Below are 15,203 nucleotides of genomic sequence, written 5' to 3' on the forward strand. Positions count from 1 at the left end.
AGCAAGAATTTCCAAGGTGGCTTAAAAGCTATGCGCAGCCAGTGTCTTTGCTAGTGCTAGATCACAATATCACTCGTCAATCAAATTTGTTTCAGATTCAGCAGCCCTTGCTCTGATCAATGTGAAATCCCAGTCACGGCACATCTGCCTTACAGAACGGCTGTGGGCCAATAAAAGGCCCCAATCTTCTCCTGTCTTTTGGTTCACTTAAGTCTGCTGCAGATAAATCTGGTGGTTGAGGGTTTGAACTCATTTTTCAGAGCTTGACATAACGCATGTATCTTAAAGGTGCTTCCATCAAAGAGTTTGCTCTTCCGTTTTACCGACGGTCACTTAAAAGCAACGCTCGCTTGCCGGGACCATGGGCGAGGAGGACTGTATGGGGAATGTGATGCCGGCCTTAGCCTGTCAGGGGCATCGCTTCTCGGCCTTTTGGCTAAGATCAAGTGTAGTATCTGTTCTTATCAGTTTAATATCTGATACGTCCCCTACCCGGGGACCATATATTAAATTGATTTTTGGACTTGGGAGATGGAACAGGGGCTTGCTCCGTCCACTCCACGCATCGACCCGGTATTGCAGTACCTCCGGGAACGGTGCACCCTCCTCTCTTCAGTGTTTAAAATAATCCTTTCTTTTCACTGCATTTAAGAGAAATATGTGTGTGAGTCTGGCCTGGCTTTGTCACTGCGTTGACATGCTGCCGGGACGCAAGCTTTTTGAAATGAACTGGAATTTTAGTCAGGTTTGGGGTTATTTGTGTGCCAGTTCCCCCATTTGCCACTCTGTGTATGCTATTGCTGTAGTAGCACACAGACACGCAATAACATATCAACAGTCATTGTTGCAAAGTGTTTCTGGCCTAGCTGCTGCTTCGACTGTTCTTTTGTTGGCGGTAAGAAAAACACACACACACACACACACTGGCGGTAGCTATCGGTTGGCTTTGATGTGGAAGTGTGGCACGACCTGTTAGAATGATGAGCCTTATTTCTCCACTTGCATGTAGAAAGACAAGCCCTATCGGGCCTCAACACAAAACTTTCTTCTGTGTTGAGGACAAGTAGAAGGGACACCCAGTGCAGAAACTCTGATTTCGGTGGTTCGCATGTTGTTGGGACCGTCAGTCAGGGCGATGGTCCTGTGAAGGACTCCTTTTGCCCTGAGCTGTACAACTCATACTTACCTGGCAGGGGAGATACCATGATCAAGAAGGTGGTTCACCCATGGCGAGGCCTGGCCATTGCACTCCGGTGGGGCTGACCTATGCGAATTCCCCAAATGTGGGAATCTCGACTGCATAATTTGTGGTAGTGGGGGACTGCGTTCGCGCTCTCCCCTGATGGATTGTCGAAAGTAATAAGGGGGAAACAGATAGGGACATGCTGCCTTCCAACCTGGCTGTAGCAACAGACAGACAGCAAGAATTTCCAAGGTGGCTTAAAAGCTATGCGCAGCCAGTGTCTTTGCTAGTGCTAGATCACAATATCACTCGTCAATCAAATTTGTTTCAGATTCAGCAGCCCTTGCTCTGATCAATGTGAAATCCCAGTCACGGCACATCTGCCTTACAGAACGGCTGTGGGCCAATAAAAGGCCCCAATCTTCTCCTGTCTTTTGGTTCACTTAAGTCTGCTGCAGATAAATCTGGTGGTTGAGGGTTTGAACTCATTTTTCAGAGCTTGACATAACGCATGTATCTTAAAGGTGCTTCCATCAAAGAGTTTGCTCTTCCGTTTTACCGACGGTCACTTAAAAGCAACGCTCGCTTGCCGGGACCATGGGCGAGGAGGACTGTATGGGGAATGTGATGCCGGCCTTAGCCTGTCAGGGGCATCGCTTCTCGGCCTTTTGGCTAAGATCAAGTGTAGTATCTGTTCTTATCAGTTTAATATCTGATACGTCCCCTACCCGGGGACCATATATTAAATTGATTTTTGGACTTGGGAGATGGAACAGGGGCTTGCTCCGTCCACTCCACGCATCGACCCGGTATTGCAGTACCTCCGGGAACGGTGCACCCTCCTCTCTTCAGTGTTTAAAATAATCCTTTCTTTTCGCTGCATTTCAGAGAAATATGTGTGTGAGTCTGGCCTGGCTTTGTCACTGCGTTGACATGCTGCCGGGACGCAAGCTTTTTGAAATGAACTGGAATTTTAGTCAGGTTTGGGGTTATTTGTGTGCCAGTTCCCCCATTTGCCACTCTGTGTATGCTATTGCTGTAGTAGCACACAGACACGCAATAACATATCAACAGTCATTGTTGCAAAGTGTTTCTGGCCTAGCTGCTGCTTCGACTGTTCTTTTGTTGGCGGTAAGAAAAACACACACACACACACACTGGCGGTAGCTATCGGTTGGCTTTGATGTGGAAGTGTGGCACGACCCGTTAGAATGATGAGCCTTATTTCTCCACTTGCATGTAGAAAGACAAGCCCTATCGGGCCTCAACACAAAACTTTCTTCTGTGTTGAGGACAAGTAGAAGGGACACCCAGTGCAGAAACTCTGATTTCGGTGGTTCGCATGTTGTTGGGACCGTCAGTCAGGGCGATGGTCCTGTGAAGGACTCCTTTTGCCCTGAGCTGTACAACTCATACTTACCTGGCAGGGGAGATACCATGATCAAGAAGGTGGTTCACCCATGGCGAGGCCTGGCCATTGCACTCCGGTGGGGCTGACCTATGCGAATTCCCCAAATGTGGGAATCTCGACTGCATAATTTGTGGTAGTGGGGGACTGCGTTCGCGCTCTCCCCTGATGGATTGTCGAAAGTAATAAGGGGGAAACAGATAGGGACATGCTGCCTTCCAACCTGGCTGTAGCAACAGACAGACAGCAAGAATTTCCAAGGTGGCTTAAAAGCTATGCGCAGCCAGTGTCTTTGCTAGTGCTAGATCACAATATCACTCGTCAATCAAATTTGTTTCAGATTCAGCAGCCCTTGCTCTGATCAATGTGAAATCCCAGTCACGGCACATCTGCCTTACAGAACGGCTGTGGGCCAATAAAAGGCCCCAATCTTCTCCTGTCTTTTGGTTCACTTAAGTCTGCTGCAGATAAATCTGGTGGTTGAGGGTTTGAACTCATTTTTCAGAGCTTGACATAACGCATGTATCTTAAAGGTGCTTCCATCAAAGAGTTTGCTCTTCCGTTTTACCGACGGTCACTTAAAAGCAACGCTCGCTTGCCGGGACCATGGGCGAGGAGGACTGTATGGGGAATGTGATGCCGGCCTTAGCCTGTCAGGGGCATCGCTTCTCGGCCTTTTGGCTAAGATCAAGTGTAGTATCTGTTCTTATCAGTTTAATATCTGATACGTCCCCTACCCGGGGACCATATATTAAATTGATTTTTGGACTTGGGAGATGGAACAGGGGCTTGCTCCGTCCACTCCACGCATCGACCCGGTATTGCAGTACCTCCGGGAACGGTGCACCCTCCTCTCTTCAGTGTTTAAAATAATCCTTTCTTTTCACTGCATTTAAGAGAAATATGTGTGTGAGTCTGGCCTGGCTTTGTCACTGCGTTGACATGCTGCCGGGACGCAAGCTTTTTGAAATGAACTGGAATTTTAGTCAGGTTTGGGGTTATTTGTGTGCCAGTTCCCCCATTTGCCACTCTGTGTATGCTATTGCTGTAGTAGCACACAGACACGCAATAACATATCAACAGTCATTGTTGCAAAGTGTTTCTGGCCTAGCTGCTGCTTCGACTGTTCTTTTGTTGGCGGTAAGAAAAACACACACACACACACACACTGGCGGTAGCTATCGGTTGGCTTTGATGTGGAAGTGTGGCACGACCTGTTAGAATGATGAGCCTTATTTCTCCACTTGCATGTAGAAAGACAAGCCCTATCGGGCCTCAACACAAAACTTTCTTCTGTGTTGAGGACAAGTAGAAGGGACACCCAGTGCAGAAACTCTGATTTCGGTGGTTCGCATGTTGTTGGGACCGTCAGTCAGGGCGATGGTCCTGTGAAGGACTCCTTTTGCCCTGAGCTGTACAACTCATACTTACCTGGCAGGGGAGATACCATGATCAAGAAGGTGGTTCACCCATGGCGAGGCCTGGCCATTGCACTCCGGTGGGGCTGACCTATGCGAATTCCCCAAATGTGGGAATCTCGACTGCATAATTTGTGGTAGTGGGGGACTGCGTTCGCGCTCTCCCCTGATGGATTGTCGAAAGTAATAAGGGGGAAACAGATAGGGACATGCTGCCTTCCAACCTGGCTGTAGCAACAGACAGACAGCAAGAATTTCCAAGGTGGCTTAAAAGCTATGCGCAGCCAGTGTCTTTGCTAGTGCTAGATCACAATATCACTCGTCAATCAAATTTGTTTCAGATTCAGCAGCCCTTGCTCTGATCAATGTGAAATCCCAGTCACGGCACATCTGCCTTACAGAACGGCTGTGGGCCAATAAAAGGCCCCAATCTTCTCCTGTCTTTTGGTTCACTTAAGTCTGCTGCAGATAAATCTGGTGGTTGAGGGTTTGAACTCATTTTTCAGAGCTTGACATAACGCATGTATCTTAAAGGTGCTTCCATCAAAGAGTTTGCTCTTCCGTTTTACCGACGGTCACTTAAAAGCAACGCTCGCTTGCCGGGACCATGGGCGAGGAGGACTGTATGGGGAATGTGATGCCGGCCTTAGCCTGTCAGGGGCATCGCTTCTCGGCCTTTTGGCTAAGATCAAGTGTAGTATCTGTTCTTATCAGTTTAATATCTGATACGTCCCCTACCCGGGGACCATATATTAAATTGATTTTTGGACTTGGGAGATGGAACAGGGGCTTGCTCCGTCCACTCCACGCATCGACCCGGTATTGCAGTACCTCCGGGAACGGTGCACCCTCCTCTCTTCAGTGTTTAAAATAATCCTTTCTTTTCGCTGCATTTAAGAGAAATATGTGTGTGAGTCTGGCCTGGCTTTGTCACTGCGTTGACATGCTGCCGGGACGCAAGCTTTTTGAAATGAACTGGAATTTTAGTCAGGTTTGGGGTTATTTGTGTGCCAGTTCCCCCATTTGCCACTCTGTGTATGCTATTGCTGTAGTAGCACACAGACACGCAATAACATATCAACAGTCATTGTTGCAAAGTGTTTCTGGCCTAGCTGCTGCTTCGACTGTTCTTTTGTTGGCGGTAAGAAAAACACACACACACACACACTGGCGGTAGCTATCGGTTGGCTTTGATGTGGAAGTGTGGCACGACCTGTTAGAATGATGAGCCTTATTTCTCCACTTGCATGTAGAAAGACAAGCCCTATCGGGCCTTAACACAAAACTTTCTTCTGTGTTGAGGACAAGTAGAAGGGACACCCAGTGCAGAAACTCTGATTTCGGTGGTTCGCATGTTGTTGGGACCGTCAGTCAGGGCGATGGTCCTGTGAAGGACTCCTTTTGCCCTGAGCTGTACAACTCATACTTACCTGGCAGGGGAGATACCATGATCAAGAAGGTGGTTCACCCATGGCGAGGCCTGGCCATTGCACTCCGGTGGGGCTGACCTATGCGAACTCCCCAAATGTGGGAATCTCGACTGCATAATTTGTGGTAGTGGGGGACTGCGTTCGCGCTCTCCCCTGATGGATTGTCGAAAGTAATAAGGGGGAAACAGATAGGGACATGCTGCCTTCCAACCTGGCTGTAGCAACAGACAGACAGCAAGAATTTCCAAGGTGGCTTAAAAGCTATGCGCAGCCAGTGTCTTTGCTAGTGCTAGATCACAATATCACTCGTCAATCAAATTTGTTTCAGATTCAGCAGCCCTTGCTCTGATCAATGTGAAATCCCAGTCACGGCACATCTGCCTTACAGAACGGCTGTGGGCCAATAAAAGGCCCCAATCTTCTCCTGTCTTTTGGTTCACTTAAGTCTGCTGCAGATAAATCTGGTGGTTGAGGGTTTGAACTCATTTTTCAGAGCTTGACATAACGCATGTATCTTAAAGGTGCTTCCATCAAAGAGTTTGCTCTTCCGTTTTACCGACGGTCACTTAAAAGCAACGCTCGCTTGCCGGGACCATGGGCGAGGAGGACTGTATGGGGAATGTGATGCCGGCCTTAGCCTGTCAGGGGCATCGCTTCTCGGCCTTTTGGCTAAGATCAAGTGTAGTATCTGTTCTTATCAGTTTAATATCTGATACGTCCCCTACCCGGGGACCATATATTAAATTGATTTTTGGACTTGGGAGATGGAACAGGGGCTTGCTCCGTCCACTCCACGCATCGACCCGGTATTGCAGTACCTCCGGGAACGGTGCACCCTCCTCTCTTCAGTGTTTAAAATAATCCTTTCTTTTCGCTGCATTTAAGAGAAATATGTGTGTGAGTCTGGCCTGGCGTTGTCACTGCGTTGACATGCTGCCGGGACGCAAGCTTTTTGAAATGAACTGGAATTTTAGTCAGGTTTGGGGTTATTTGTGTGCCAGTTCCCCCATTTGCCACTCTGTGTATGCTATTGCTGTAGTAGCACACAGACACGCAATAACATATCAACAGTCATTGTTGCAAAGTGTTTCTGGCCTAGCTGCTGCTTCGACTGTTCTTTTGTTGGCGGTAAGAAAAACACACACACACACACACACACTGGCGGTAGCTATCGGTTGGCTTTGATGTGGAAGTGTGGCACGACCTGTTAGAATGATGAGCCTTATTTCTCCACTTGCATGTAGAAAGACAAGCCCTATCGGGCCTCAACACAAAACTTTCTTCTGTGTTGAGGACAAGTAGAAGGGACACCCAGTGCAGAAACTCTGATTTCGGTGGTTCGCATGTTGTTGGGACCGTCAGTCAGGGCGATGGTCCTGTGAAGGACTCCTTTTGCCCTGAGCTGTACAACTCATACTTACCTGGCAGGGGAGATACCATGATCAAGAAGGTGGTTCACCCATGGCGAGGCCTGGCCATTGCACTCCGGTGGGGCTGACCTATGCGAATTCCCCAAATGTGGGAATCTCGACTGCATAATTTGTGGTAGTGGGGGACTGCGTTCGCGCTCTCCCCTGATGGATTGTCGAAAGTAATAAGGGGGAAACAGATAGGGACATGCTGCCTTCCAACCTGGCTGTAGCAACAGACAGACAGCAAGAATTTCCAAGGTGGCTTAAAAGCTATGCGCAGCCAGTGTCTTTGCTAGTGCTAGATCACAATATCACTCGTCAATCAAATTTGTTTCAGATTCAGCAGCCCTTGCTCTGATCAATGTGAAATCCCAGTCACGGCACATCTGCCTTACAGAACGGCTGTGGGCCAATAAAAGGCCCCAATCTTCTCCTGTCTTTTGGTTCACTTAAGTCTGCTGCAGATAAATCTGGTGGTTGAGGGTTTGAACTCATTTTTCAGAGCTTGACATAACGCATGTATCTTAAAGGTGCTTCCATCAAAGAGTTTGCTCTTCCGTTTTACCGACGGTCACTTAAAAGCAACGCTCGCTTGCCGGGACCATGGGCGAGGAGGACTGTATGGGGAATGTGATGCCGGCCTTAGCCTGTCAGGGGCATCGCTTCTCGGCCTTTTGGCTAAGATCAAGTGTAGTATCTGTTCTTATCAGTTTAATATCTGATACGTCCCCTACCCGGGGACCATATATTAAATTGATTTTTGGACTTGGGAGATGGAACAGGGGCTTGCTCCGTCCACTCCACGCATCGACCCGGTATTGCAGTACCTCCGGGAACGGTGCACCCTCCTCTCTTCAGTGTTTAAAATAATCCTTTCTTTTCGCTGCATTTAAGAGAAATATGTGTGTGAGTCTGGCCTGGCGTTGTCACTGCGTTGACATGCTGCCGGGACGCAAGCTTTTTGAAATGAACTGGAATTTTAGTCAGGTTTGGGGTTATTTGTGTGCCAGTTCCCCCATTTGCCACTCTGTGTATGCTATTGCTGTAGTAGCACACAGACACGCAATAACATATCAACAGTCATTGTTGCAAAGTGTTTCTGGCCTAGCTGCTGCTTCGACTGTTCTTTTGTTGGCGGTAAGAAAAACACACACACACACACACACACTGGCGGTAGCTATCGGTTGGCTTTGATGTGGAAGTGTGGCACGACCTGTTAGAATGATGAGCCTTATTTCTCCACTTGCATGTAGAAAGACAAGCCCTATCGGGCCTCAACACAAAACTTTCTTCTGTGTTGAGGACAAGTAGAAGGGACACCCAGTGCAGAAACTCTGATTTCGGTGGTTCGCATGTTGTTGGGACCGTCAGTCAGGGCGATGGTCCTGTGAAGGACTCCTTTTGCCCTGAGCTGTACAACTCATACTTACCTGGCAGGGGAGATACCATGATCAAGAAGGTGGTTCACCCATGGCGAGGCCTGGCCATTGCACTCCGGTGGGGCTGACCTATGCGAATTCCCCAAATGTGGGAATCTCGACTGCATAATTTGTGGTAGTGGGGGACTGCATTCGCGCTCTCCCCTGATGGATTGTCGAAAGTAATAAGGGGGAAACAGATAGGGACATGCTGCCTTCCAACCTGGCTGTAGCAACAGACAGACAGCAAGAATTTCCAAGGTGGCTTAAAAGCTATGCGCAGCCAGTGTCTTTGCTAGTGCTAGATCACAATATCACTCGTCAATCAAATTTGTTTCAGATTCAGCAGCCCTTGCTCTGATCAATGTGAAATCCCAGTCACGGCACATCTGCCTTACAGAACGGCTGTGGGCCAATAAAAGGCCCCAATCTTCTCCTGTCTTTTGGTTCACTTAAGTCTGCTGCAGATAAATCTGGTGGTTGAGGGTTTGAACTCATTTTTCAGAGCTTGACATAACGCATGTATCTTAAAGGTGCTTCCATCAAAGAGTTTGCTCTTCCGTTTTACCGACGGTCACTTAAAAGCAACGCTCGCTTGCCGGGACCATGGGCGAGGAGGACTGTATGGGGAATGTGATGCCGGCCTTAGCCTGTCAGGGGCATCGCTTCTCGGCCTTTTGGCTAAGATCAAGTGTAGTATCTGTTCTTATCAGTTTAATATCTGATACGTCCCCTACCCGGGGACCATATATTAAATTGATTTTTGGACTTGGGAGATGGAACAGGGGCTTGCTCCGTCCACTCCACGCATCGACCCGGTATTGCAGTACCTCCGGGAACGGTGCACCCTCCTCTCTTCAGTGTTTAAAATAATCCTTTCTTTTCGCTGCATTTAAGAGAAATATGTGTGTGAGTCTGGCCTGGCGTTGTCACTGCGTTGACATGCTGCCGGGACGCAAGCTTTTTGAAATGAACTGGAATTTTAGTCAGGTTTGGGGTTATTTGTGTGCCAGTTCCCCCATTTGCCACTCTGTGTATGCTATTGCTGTAGTAGCACACAGACACGCAATAACATATCAACAGTCATTGTTGCAAAGTGTTTCTGGCCTAGCTGCTGCTTCGACTGTTCTTTTGTTGGCGGTAAGAAAAACACACACACACACACACACACTGGCGGTAGCTATCGGTTGGCTTTGATGTGGAAGTGTGGCACGACCTGTTAGAATGATGAGCCTTATTTCTCCACTTGCATGTAGAAAGACAAGCCCTATCGGGCCTCAACACAAAACTTTCTTCTGTGTTGAGGACAAGTAGAAGGGACACCCAGTGCAGAAACTCTGATTTCGGTGGTTCGCATGTTGTTGGGACCGTCAGTCAGGGCGATGGTCCTGTGAAGGACTCCTTTTGCCCTGAGCTGTACAACTCATACTTACCTGGCAGGGGAGATACCATGATCAAGAAGGTGGTTCACCCATGGCGAGGCCTGGCCATTGCACTCCGGTGGGGCTGACCTATGCGAATTCCCCAAATGTGGGAATCTCGACTGCATAATTTGTGGTAGTGGGGGACTGCGTTCGCGCTCTCCCCTGATGGATTGTCGAAAGTAATAAGGGGGAAACAGATAGGGACATGCTGCCTTCCAACCTGGCTGTAGCAACAGACAGACAGCAAGAATTTCCAAGGTGGCTTAAAAGCTATGCGCAGCCAGTGTCTTTGCTAGTGCTAGATCACAATATCACTCGTCAATCAAATTTGTTTCAGATTCAGCAGCCCTTGCTCTGATCAATGTGAAATCCCAGTCACGGCACATCTGCCTTACAGAACGGCTGTGGGCCAATAAAAGGCCCCAATCTTCTCCTGTCTTTTGGTTCACTTAAGTCTGCTGCAGATAAATCTGGTGGTTGAGGGTTTGAACTCATTTTTCAGAGCTTGACATAACGCATGTATCTTAAAGGTGCTTCCATCAAAGAGTTTGCTCTTCCGTTTTACCGACGGTCACTTAAAAGCAACGCTCGCTTGCCGGGACCATGGGCGAGGAGGACTGTATGGGGAATGTGATGCCGGCCTTAGCCTGTCAGGGGCATCGCTTCTCGGCCTTTTGGCTAAGATCAAGTGTAGTATCTGTTCTTATCAGTTTAATATCTGATACGTCCCCTACCCGGGGACCATATATTAAATTGATTTTTGGACTTGGGAGATGGAACAGGGGCTTGCTCCGTCCACTCCACGCATCGACCCGGTATTGCAGTACCTCCGGGAACGGTGCACCCTCCTCTCTTCAGTGTTTAAAATAATCCTTTCTTTTCGCTGCATTTAAGAGAAATATGTGTGTGAGTCTGGCCTGGCGTTGTCACTGCGTTGACATGCTGCCGGGACGCAAGCTTTTTGAAATGAACTGGAATTTTAGTCAGGTTTGGGGTTATTTGTGTGCCAGTTCCCCCATTTGCCACTCTGTGTATGCTATTGCTGTAGTAGCACACAGACACGCAATAACATATCAACAGTCATTGTTGCAAAGTGTTTCTGGCCTAGCTGCTGCTTCGACTGTTCTTTTGTTGGCGGTAAGAAAAACACACACACACACACACACACTGGCGGTAGCTATCGGTTGGCTTTGATGTGGAAGTGTGGCACGACCTGTTAGAATGATGAGCCTTATTTCTCCACTTGCATGTAGAAAGACAAGCCCTATCGGGCCTCAACACAAAACTTTCTTCTGTGTTGAGGACAAGTAGAAGGGACACCCAGTGCAGAAACTCTGATTTCGGTGGTTCGCATGTTGTTGGGACCGTCAGTCAGGGCGATGGTCCTGTGAAGGACTCCTTTTGCCCTGAGCTGTACAACTCATACTTACCTGGCAGGGGAGATACCATGATCAAGAAGGTGGTTCACCCATGGCGAGGCCTGGCCATTGCACTCCGGTGGGGCTGACCTATGCGAATTCCCCAAATGTGGGAATCTCGACTGCATAATTTGTGGTAGTGGGGGACTGCGTTCGCGCTCTCCCCTGATGGATTGTCGAAAGTAATAAGGGGGAAACAGATAGGGACATGCTGCCTTCCAACCTGGCTGTAGCAACAGACAGACAGCAAGAATTTCCAAGGTGGCTTAAAAGCTATGCGCAGCCAGTGTCTTTGCTAGTGCTAGATCACAATATCACTCGTCAATCAAATTTGTTTCAGATTCAGCAGCCCTTGCTCTGATCAATGTGAAATCCCAGTCACGGCACATCTGCCTTACAGAACGGCTGTGGGCCAATAAAAGGCCCCAATCTTCTCCTGTCTTTTGGTTCACTTAAGTCTGCTGCAGATAAATCTGGTGGTTGAGGGTTTGAACTCATTTTTCAGAGCTTGACATAACGCATGTATCTTAAAGGTGCTTCCATCAAAGAGTTTGCTCTTCCGTTTTACCGACGGTCACTTAAAAGCAACGCTCGCTTGCCGGGACCATGGGCGAGGAGGACTGTATGGGGAATGTGATGCCGGCCTTAGCCTGTCAGGGGCATCGCTTCTCGGCCTTTTGGCTAAGATCAAGTGTAGTATCTGTTCTTATCAGTTTAATATCTGATACGTCCCCTACCCGGGGACCATATATTAAATTGATTTTTGGACTTGGGAGATGGAACAGGGGCTTGCTCCGTCCACTCCACGCATCGACCCGGTATTGCAGTACCTCCGGGAACGGTGCACCCTCCTCTCTTCAGTGTTTAAAATAATCCTTTCTTTTCGCTGCATTTAAGAGAAATATGTGTGTGAGTCTGGCCTGGCGTTGTCACTGCGTTGACATGCTGCCGGGACGCAAGCTTTTTGAAATGAACTGGAATTTTAGTCAGGTTTGGGGTTATTTGTGTGCCAGTTCCCCCATTTGCCACTCTGTGTATGCTATTGCTGTAGTAGCACACAGACACGCAATAACATATCAACAGTCATTGTTGCAAAGTGTTTCTGGCCTAGCTGCTGCTTCGACTGTTCTTTTGTTGGCGGTAAGAAAAACACACACACACACACACACACTGGCGGTAGCTATCGGTTGGCTTTGATGTGGAAGTGTGGCACGACCTGTTAGAATGATGAGCCTTATTTCTCCACTTGCATGTAGAAAGACAAGCCCTATCGGGCCTCAACACAAAACTTTCTTCTGTGTTGAGGACAAGTAGAAGGGACACCCAGTGCAGAAACTCTGATTTCGGTGGTTCGCATGTTGTTGGGACCGTCAGTCAGGGCGATGGTCCTGTGAAGGACTCCTTTTGCCCTGAGCTGTACAACTCATACTTACCTGGCAGGGGAGATACCATGATCAAGAAGGTGGTTCACCCATGGCGAGGCCTGGCCATTGCACTCCGGTGGGGCTGACCTATGCGAATTCCCCAAATGTGGGAATCTCGACTGCATAATTTGTGGTAGTGGGGGACTGCGTTCGCGCTCTCCCCTGATGGATTGTCGAAAGTAATAAGGGGGAAACAGATAGGGACATGCTGCCTTCCAACCTGGCTGTAGCAACAGACAGACAGCAAGAATTTCCAAGGTGGCTTAAAAGCTATGCGCAGCCAGTGTCTTTGCTAGTGCTAGATCACAATATCACTCGTCAATCAAATTTGTTTCAGATTCAGCAGCCCTTGCTCTGATCAATGTGAAATCCCAGTCACGGCACATCTGCCTTACAGAACGGCTGTGGGCCAATAAAAGGCCCCAATCTTCTCCTGTCTTTTGGTTCACTTAAGTCTGCTGCAGATAAATCTGGTGGTTGAGGGTTTGAACTCATTTTTCAGAGCTTGACATAACGCATGTATCTTAAAGGTGCTTCCATCAAAGAGTTTGCTCTTCCGTTTTACCGACGGTCACTTAAAAGCAACGCTCGCTTGCCGGGACCATGGGCGAGGAGGACTGTATGGGGAATGTGATGCCGGCCTTAGCCTGTCAGGGGCATCGCTTCTCGGCCTTTTGGCTAAGATCAAGTGTAGTATCTGTTCTTATCAGTTTAATATCTGATACGTCCCCTACCCGGGGACCATATATTAAATTGATTTTTGGACTTGGGAGATGGAACAGGGGCTTGCTCCGTCCACTCCACGCATCGACCCGGTATTGCAGTACCTCCGGGAACGGTGCACCCTCCTCTCTTCAGTGTTTAAAATAATCCTTTCTTTTCGCTGCATTTAAGAGAAATATGTGTGTGAGTCTGGCCTGGCGTTGTCACTGCGTTGACATGCTGCCGGGACGCAAGCTTTTTGAAATGAACTGGAATTTTAGTCAGGTTTGGGGTTATTTGTGTGCCAGTTCCCCCATTTGCCACTCTGTGTATGCTATTGCTGTAGTAGCACACAGACACGCAATAACATATCAACAGTCATTGTTGCAAAGTGTTTCTGGCCTAGCTGCTGCTTCGACTGTTCTTTTGTTGGCGGTAAGAAAAACACACACACACACACACACACTGGCGGTAGCTATCGGTTGGCTTTGATGTGGAAGTGTGGCACGACCTGTTAGAATGATGAGCCTTATTTCTCCACTTGCATGTAGAAAGACAAGCCCTATCGGGCCTCAACACAAAACTTTCTTCTGTGTTGAGGACAAGTAGAAGGGACACCCAGTGCAGAAACTCTGATTTCGGTGGTTCGCATGTTGTTGGGACCGTCAGTCAGGGCGATGGTCCTGTGAAGGACTCCTTTTGCCCTGAGCTGTACAACTCATACTTACCTGGCAGGGGAGATACCATGATCAAGAAGGTGGTTCACCCATGGCGAGGCCTGGCCATTGCACTCCGGTGGGGCTGACCTATGCGAATTCCCCAAATGTGGGAATCTCGACTGCATAATTTGTGGTAGTGGGGGACTGCGTTCGCGCTCTCCCCTGATGGATTGTCGAAAGTAATAAGGGGGAAACAGATAGGGACATGCTGCCTTCCAACCTGGCTGTAGCAACAGACAGACAGCAAGAATTTCCAAGGTGGCTTAAAAGCTATGCGCAGCCAGTGTCTTTGCTAGTGCTAGATCACAATATCACTCGTCAATCAAATTTGTTTCAGATTCAGCAGCCCTTGCTCTGATCAATGTGAAATCCCAGTCACGGCACATCTGCCTTACAGAACGGCTGTGGGCCAATAAAAGGCCCCAATCTTCTCCTGTCTTTTGGTTCACTTAAGTCTGCTGCAGATAAATCTGGTGGTTGAGGGTTTGAACTCATTTTTCAGAGCTTGACATAACGCATGTATCTTAAAGGTGCTTCCATCAAAGAGTTTGCTCTTCCGTTTTACCGACGGTCACTTAAAAGCAACGCTCGCTTGCCGGGACCATGGGCGAGGAGGACTGTATGGGGAATGTGATGCCGGCCTTAGCCTGTCAGGGGCATCGCTTCTCGGCCTTTTGGCTAAGATCAAGTGTAGTATCTGTTCTTATCAGTTTAATATCTGATACGTCCCCTACCCGGGGACCATATATTAAATTGATTTTTGGACTTGGGAGATGGAACAGGGGCTTGCTCCGTCCACTCCACGCATCGACCCGGTATTGCAGTACCTCCGGGAACGGTGCACCCTCCTCTCTTCAGTGTTTAAAATAATCCTTTCTTTTCGCTGCATTTAAGAGAAATATGTGTGTGAGTCTGGCCTGGCGTTGTCACTGCGTTGACATGCTGCCGGGACGCAAGCTTTTTGAAATGAACTGGAATTTTAGTCAGGTTTGGGGTTATTTGTGTGCCAGTTCCCCCATTTGCCACTCTGTGTATGCTATTGCTGTAGTAGCACACAGACACGCAATAACATATCAACAGTCATTGTTGCAAAGTGTTTCTGGCCTAGCTGCTGCTTCGACTGTTCTTTTGTTGGCGGTAAGAAAAACACACACACACACACACACACTGGCGGTAGCTATCGGTTGGCTTTGATGTGGAAGTGTGGCACGACCTGTTAGAATGATGAGCCTTATTTCTCCACTTGC

The 15,203-nt window shown here is 48.4% G+C and overlaps 21 non-coding genes across 21 annotated transcripts; all 21 read left to right on the plus strand.

The window, feature by feature from the left end:
* Positions 1-416: 416 nt before the first annotated feature.
* On the plus strand, positions 417-607 carry LOC136177831 (U2 spliceosomal RNA). Its single transcript, XR_010665325.1, has one exon. It is a non-coding gene; the product is annotated as a U2 spliceosomal RNA (small nuclear RNA).
* A 571-nt stretch (positions 608-1,178) lies between these two features.
* On the plus strand, positions 1,179-1,342 carry LOC136177850 (U1 spliceosomal RNA). The gene has a single exon (XR_010665344.1). It is a non-coding gene; the product is annotated as a U1 spliceosomal RNA (small nuclear RNA).
* A 493-nt stretch (positions 1,343-1,835) lies between these two features.
* Positions 1,836-2,026, plus strand: LOC136177832 (U2 spliceosomal RNA). Its single transcript, XR_010665326.1, has one exon. It is a non-coding gene; the product is annotated as a U2 spliceosomal RNA (small nuclear RNA).
* Positions 2,027-2,595: 569 nt separating this feature from the next.
* Positions 2,596-2,759, plus strand: LOC136177855 (U1 spliceosomal RNA). Its single transcript, XR_010665349.1, has one exon. It is a non-coding gene; the product is annotated as a U1 spliceosomal RNA (small nuclear RNA).
* Positions 2,760-3,252: 493 nt separating this feature from the next.
* LOC136177833 (U2 spliceosomal RNA) lies at positions 3,253-3,443 on the plus strand. The gene has a single exon (XR_010665327.1). It is a non-coding gene; the product is annotated as a U2 spliceosomal RNA (small nuclear RNA).
* Positions 3,444-4,014: 571 nt separating this feature from the next.
* On the plus strand, positions 4,015-4,178 carry LOC136177857 (U1 spliceosomal RNA). Its single transcript, XR_010665351.1, has one exon. It is a non-coding gene; the product is annotated as a U1 spliceosomal RNA (small nuclear RNA).
* A 493-nt stretch (positions 4,179-4,671) lies between these two features.
* LOC136177834 (U2 spliceosomal RNA) lies at positions 4,672-4,862 on the plus strand. The gene has a single exon (XR_010665328.1). It is a non-coding gene; the product is annotated as a U2 spliceosomal RNA (small nuclear RNA).
* A 569-nt stretch (positions 4,863-5,431) lies between these two features.
* Positions 5,432-5,595, plus strand: LOC136177794 (U1 spliceosomal RNA). The gene has a single exon (XR_010665287.1). It is a non-coding gene; the product is annotated as a U1 spliceosomal RNA (small nuclear RNA).
* Positions 5,596-6,088: 493 nt separating this feature from the next.
* LOC136177835 (U2 spliceosomal RNA) lies at positions 6,089-6,279 on the plus strand. The gene has a single exon (XR_010665329.1). It is a non-coding gene; the product is annotated as a U2 spliceosomal RNA (small nuclear RNA).
* Positions 6,280-6,852: 573 nt separating this feature from the next.
* LOC136177867 (U1 spliceosomal RNA) lies at positions 6,853-7,016 on the plus strand. Its single transcript, XR_010665361.1, has one exon. It is a non-coding gene; the product is annotated as a U1 spliceosomal RNA (small nuclear RNA).
* A 493-nt stretch (positions 7,017-7,509) lies between these two features.
* On the plus strand, positions 7,510-7,700 carry LOC136177836 (U2 spliceosomal RNA). The gene has a single exon (XR_010665330.1). It is a non-coding gene; the product is annotated as a U2 spliceosomal RNA (small nuclear RNA).
* A 573-nt stretch (positions 7,701-8,273) lies between these two features.
* On the plus strand, positions 8,274-8,437 carry LOC136177795 (U1 spliceosomal RNA). The gene has a single exon (XR_010665288.1). It is a non-coding gene; the product is annotated as a U1 spliceosomal RNA (small nuclear RNA).
* A 493-nt stretch (positions 8,438-8,930) lies between these two features.
* LOC136177837 (U2 spliceosomal RNA) lies at positions 8,931-9,121 on the plus strand. Its single transcript, XR_010665331.1, has one exon. It is a non-coding gene; the product is annotated as a U2 spliceosomal RNA (small nuclear RNA).
* Positions 9,122-9,694: 573 nt separating this feature from the next.
* Positions 9,695-9,858, plus strand: LOC136177878 (U1 spliceosomal RNA). Its single transcript, XR_010665372.1, has one exon. It is a non-coding gene; the product is annotated as a U1 spliceosomal RNA (small nuclear RNA).
* Positions 9,859-10,351: 493 nt separating this feature from the next.
* LOC136177838 (U2 spliceosomal RNA) lies at positions 10,352-10,542 on the plus strand. The gene has a single exon (XR_010665332.1). It is a non-coding gene; the product is annotated as a U2 spliceosomal RNA (small nuclear RNA).
* Positions 10,543-11,115: 573 nt separating this feature from the next.
* On the plus strand, positions 11,116-11,279 carry LOC136177886 (U1 spliceosomal RNA). The gene has a single exon (XR_010665380.1). It is a non-coding gene; the product is annotated as a U1 spliceosomal RNA (small nuclear RNA).
* A 493-nt stretch (positions 11,280-11,772) lies between these two features.
* On the plus strand, positions 11,773-11,963 carry LOC136177840 (U2 spliceosomal RNA). Its single transcript, XR_010665334.1, has one exon. It is a non-coding gene; the product is annotated as a U2 spliceosomal RNA (small nuclear RNA).
* Positions 11,964-12,536: 573 nt separating this feature from the next.
* LOC136177893 (U1 spliceosomal RNA) lies at positions 12,537-12,700 on the plus strand. The gene has a single exon (XR_010665387.1). It is a non-coding gene; the product is annotated as a U1 spliceosomal RNA (small nuclear RNA).
* A 493-nt stretch (positions 12,701-13,193) lies between these two features.
* LOC136177841 (U2 spliceosomal RNA) lies at positions 13,194-13,384 on the plus strand. The gene has a single exon (XR_010665335.1). It is a non-coding gene; the product is annotated as a U2 spliceosomal RNA (small nuclear RNA).
* A 573-nt stretch (positions 13,385-13,957) lies between these two features.
* On the plus strand, positions 13,958-14,121 carry LOC136177904 (U1 spliceosomal RNA). Its single transcript, XR_010665398.1, has one exon. It is a non-coding gene; the product is annotated as a U1 spliceosomal RNA (small nuclear RNA).
* Positions 14,122-14,614: 493 nt separating this feature from the next.
* On the plus strand, positions 14,615-14,805 carry LOC136177842 (U2 spliceosomal RNA). Its single transcript, XR_010665336.1, has one exon. It is a non-coding gene; the product is annotated as a U2 spliceosomal RNA (small nuclear RNA).
* The last annotated feature ends 398 nt before the right edge of the window (positions 14,806-15,203 follow it).

The sequence above is a fragment of the Labrus bergylta genome, chromosome 23 (assembly GCF_963930695.1).
Source record: "Labrus bergylta chromosome 23, fLabBer1.1, whole genome shotgun sequence".
Taxonomy (NCBI): Eukaryota; Metazoa; Chordata; class Actinopteri; order Labriformes; family Labridae; genus Labrus; species Labrus bergylta.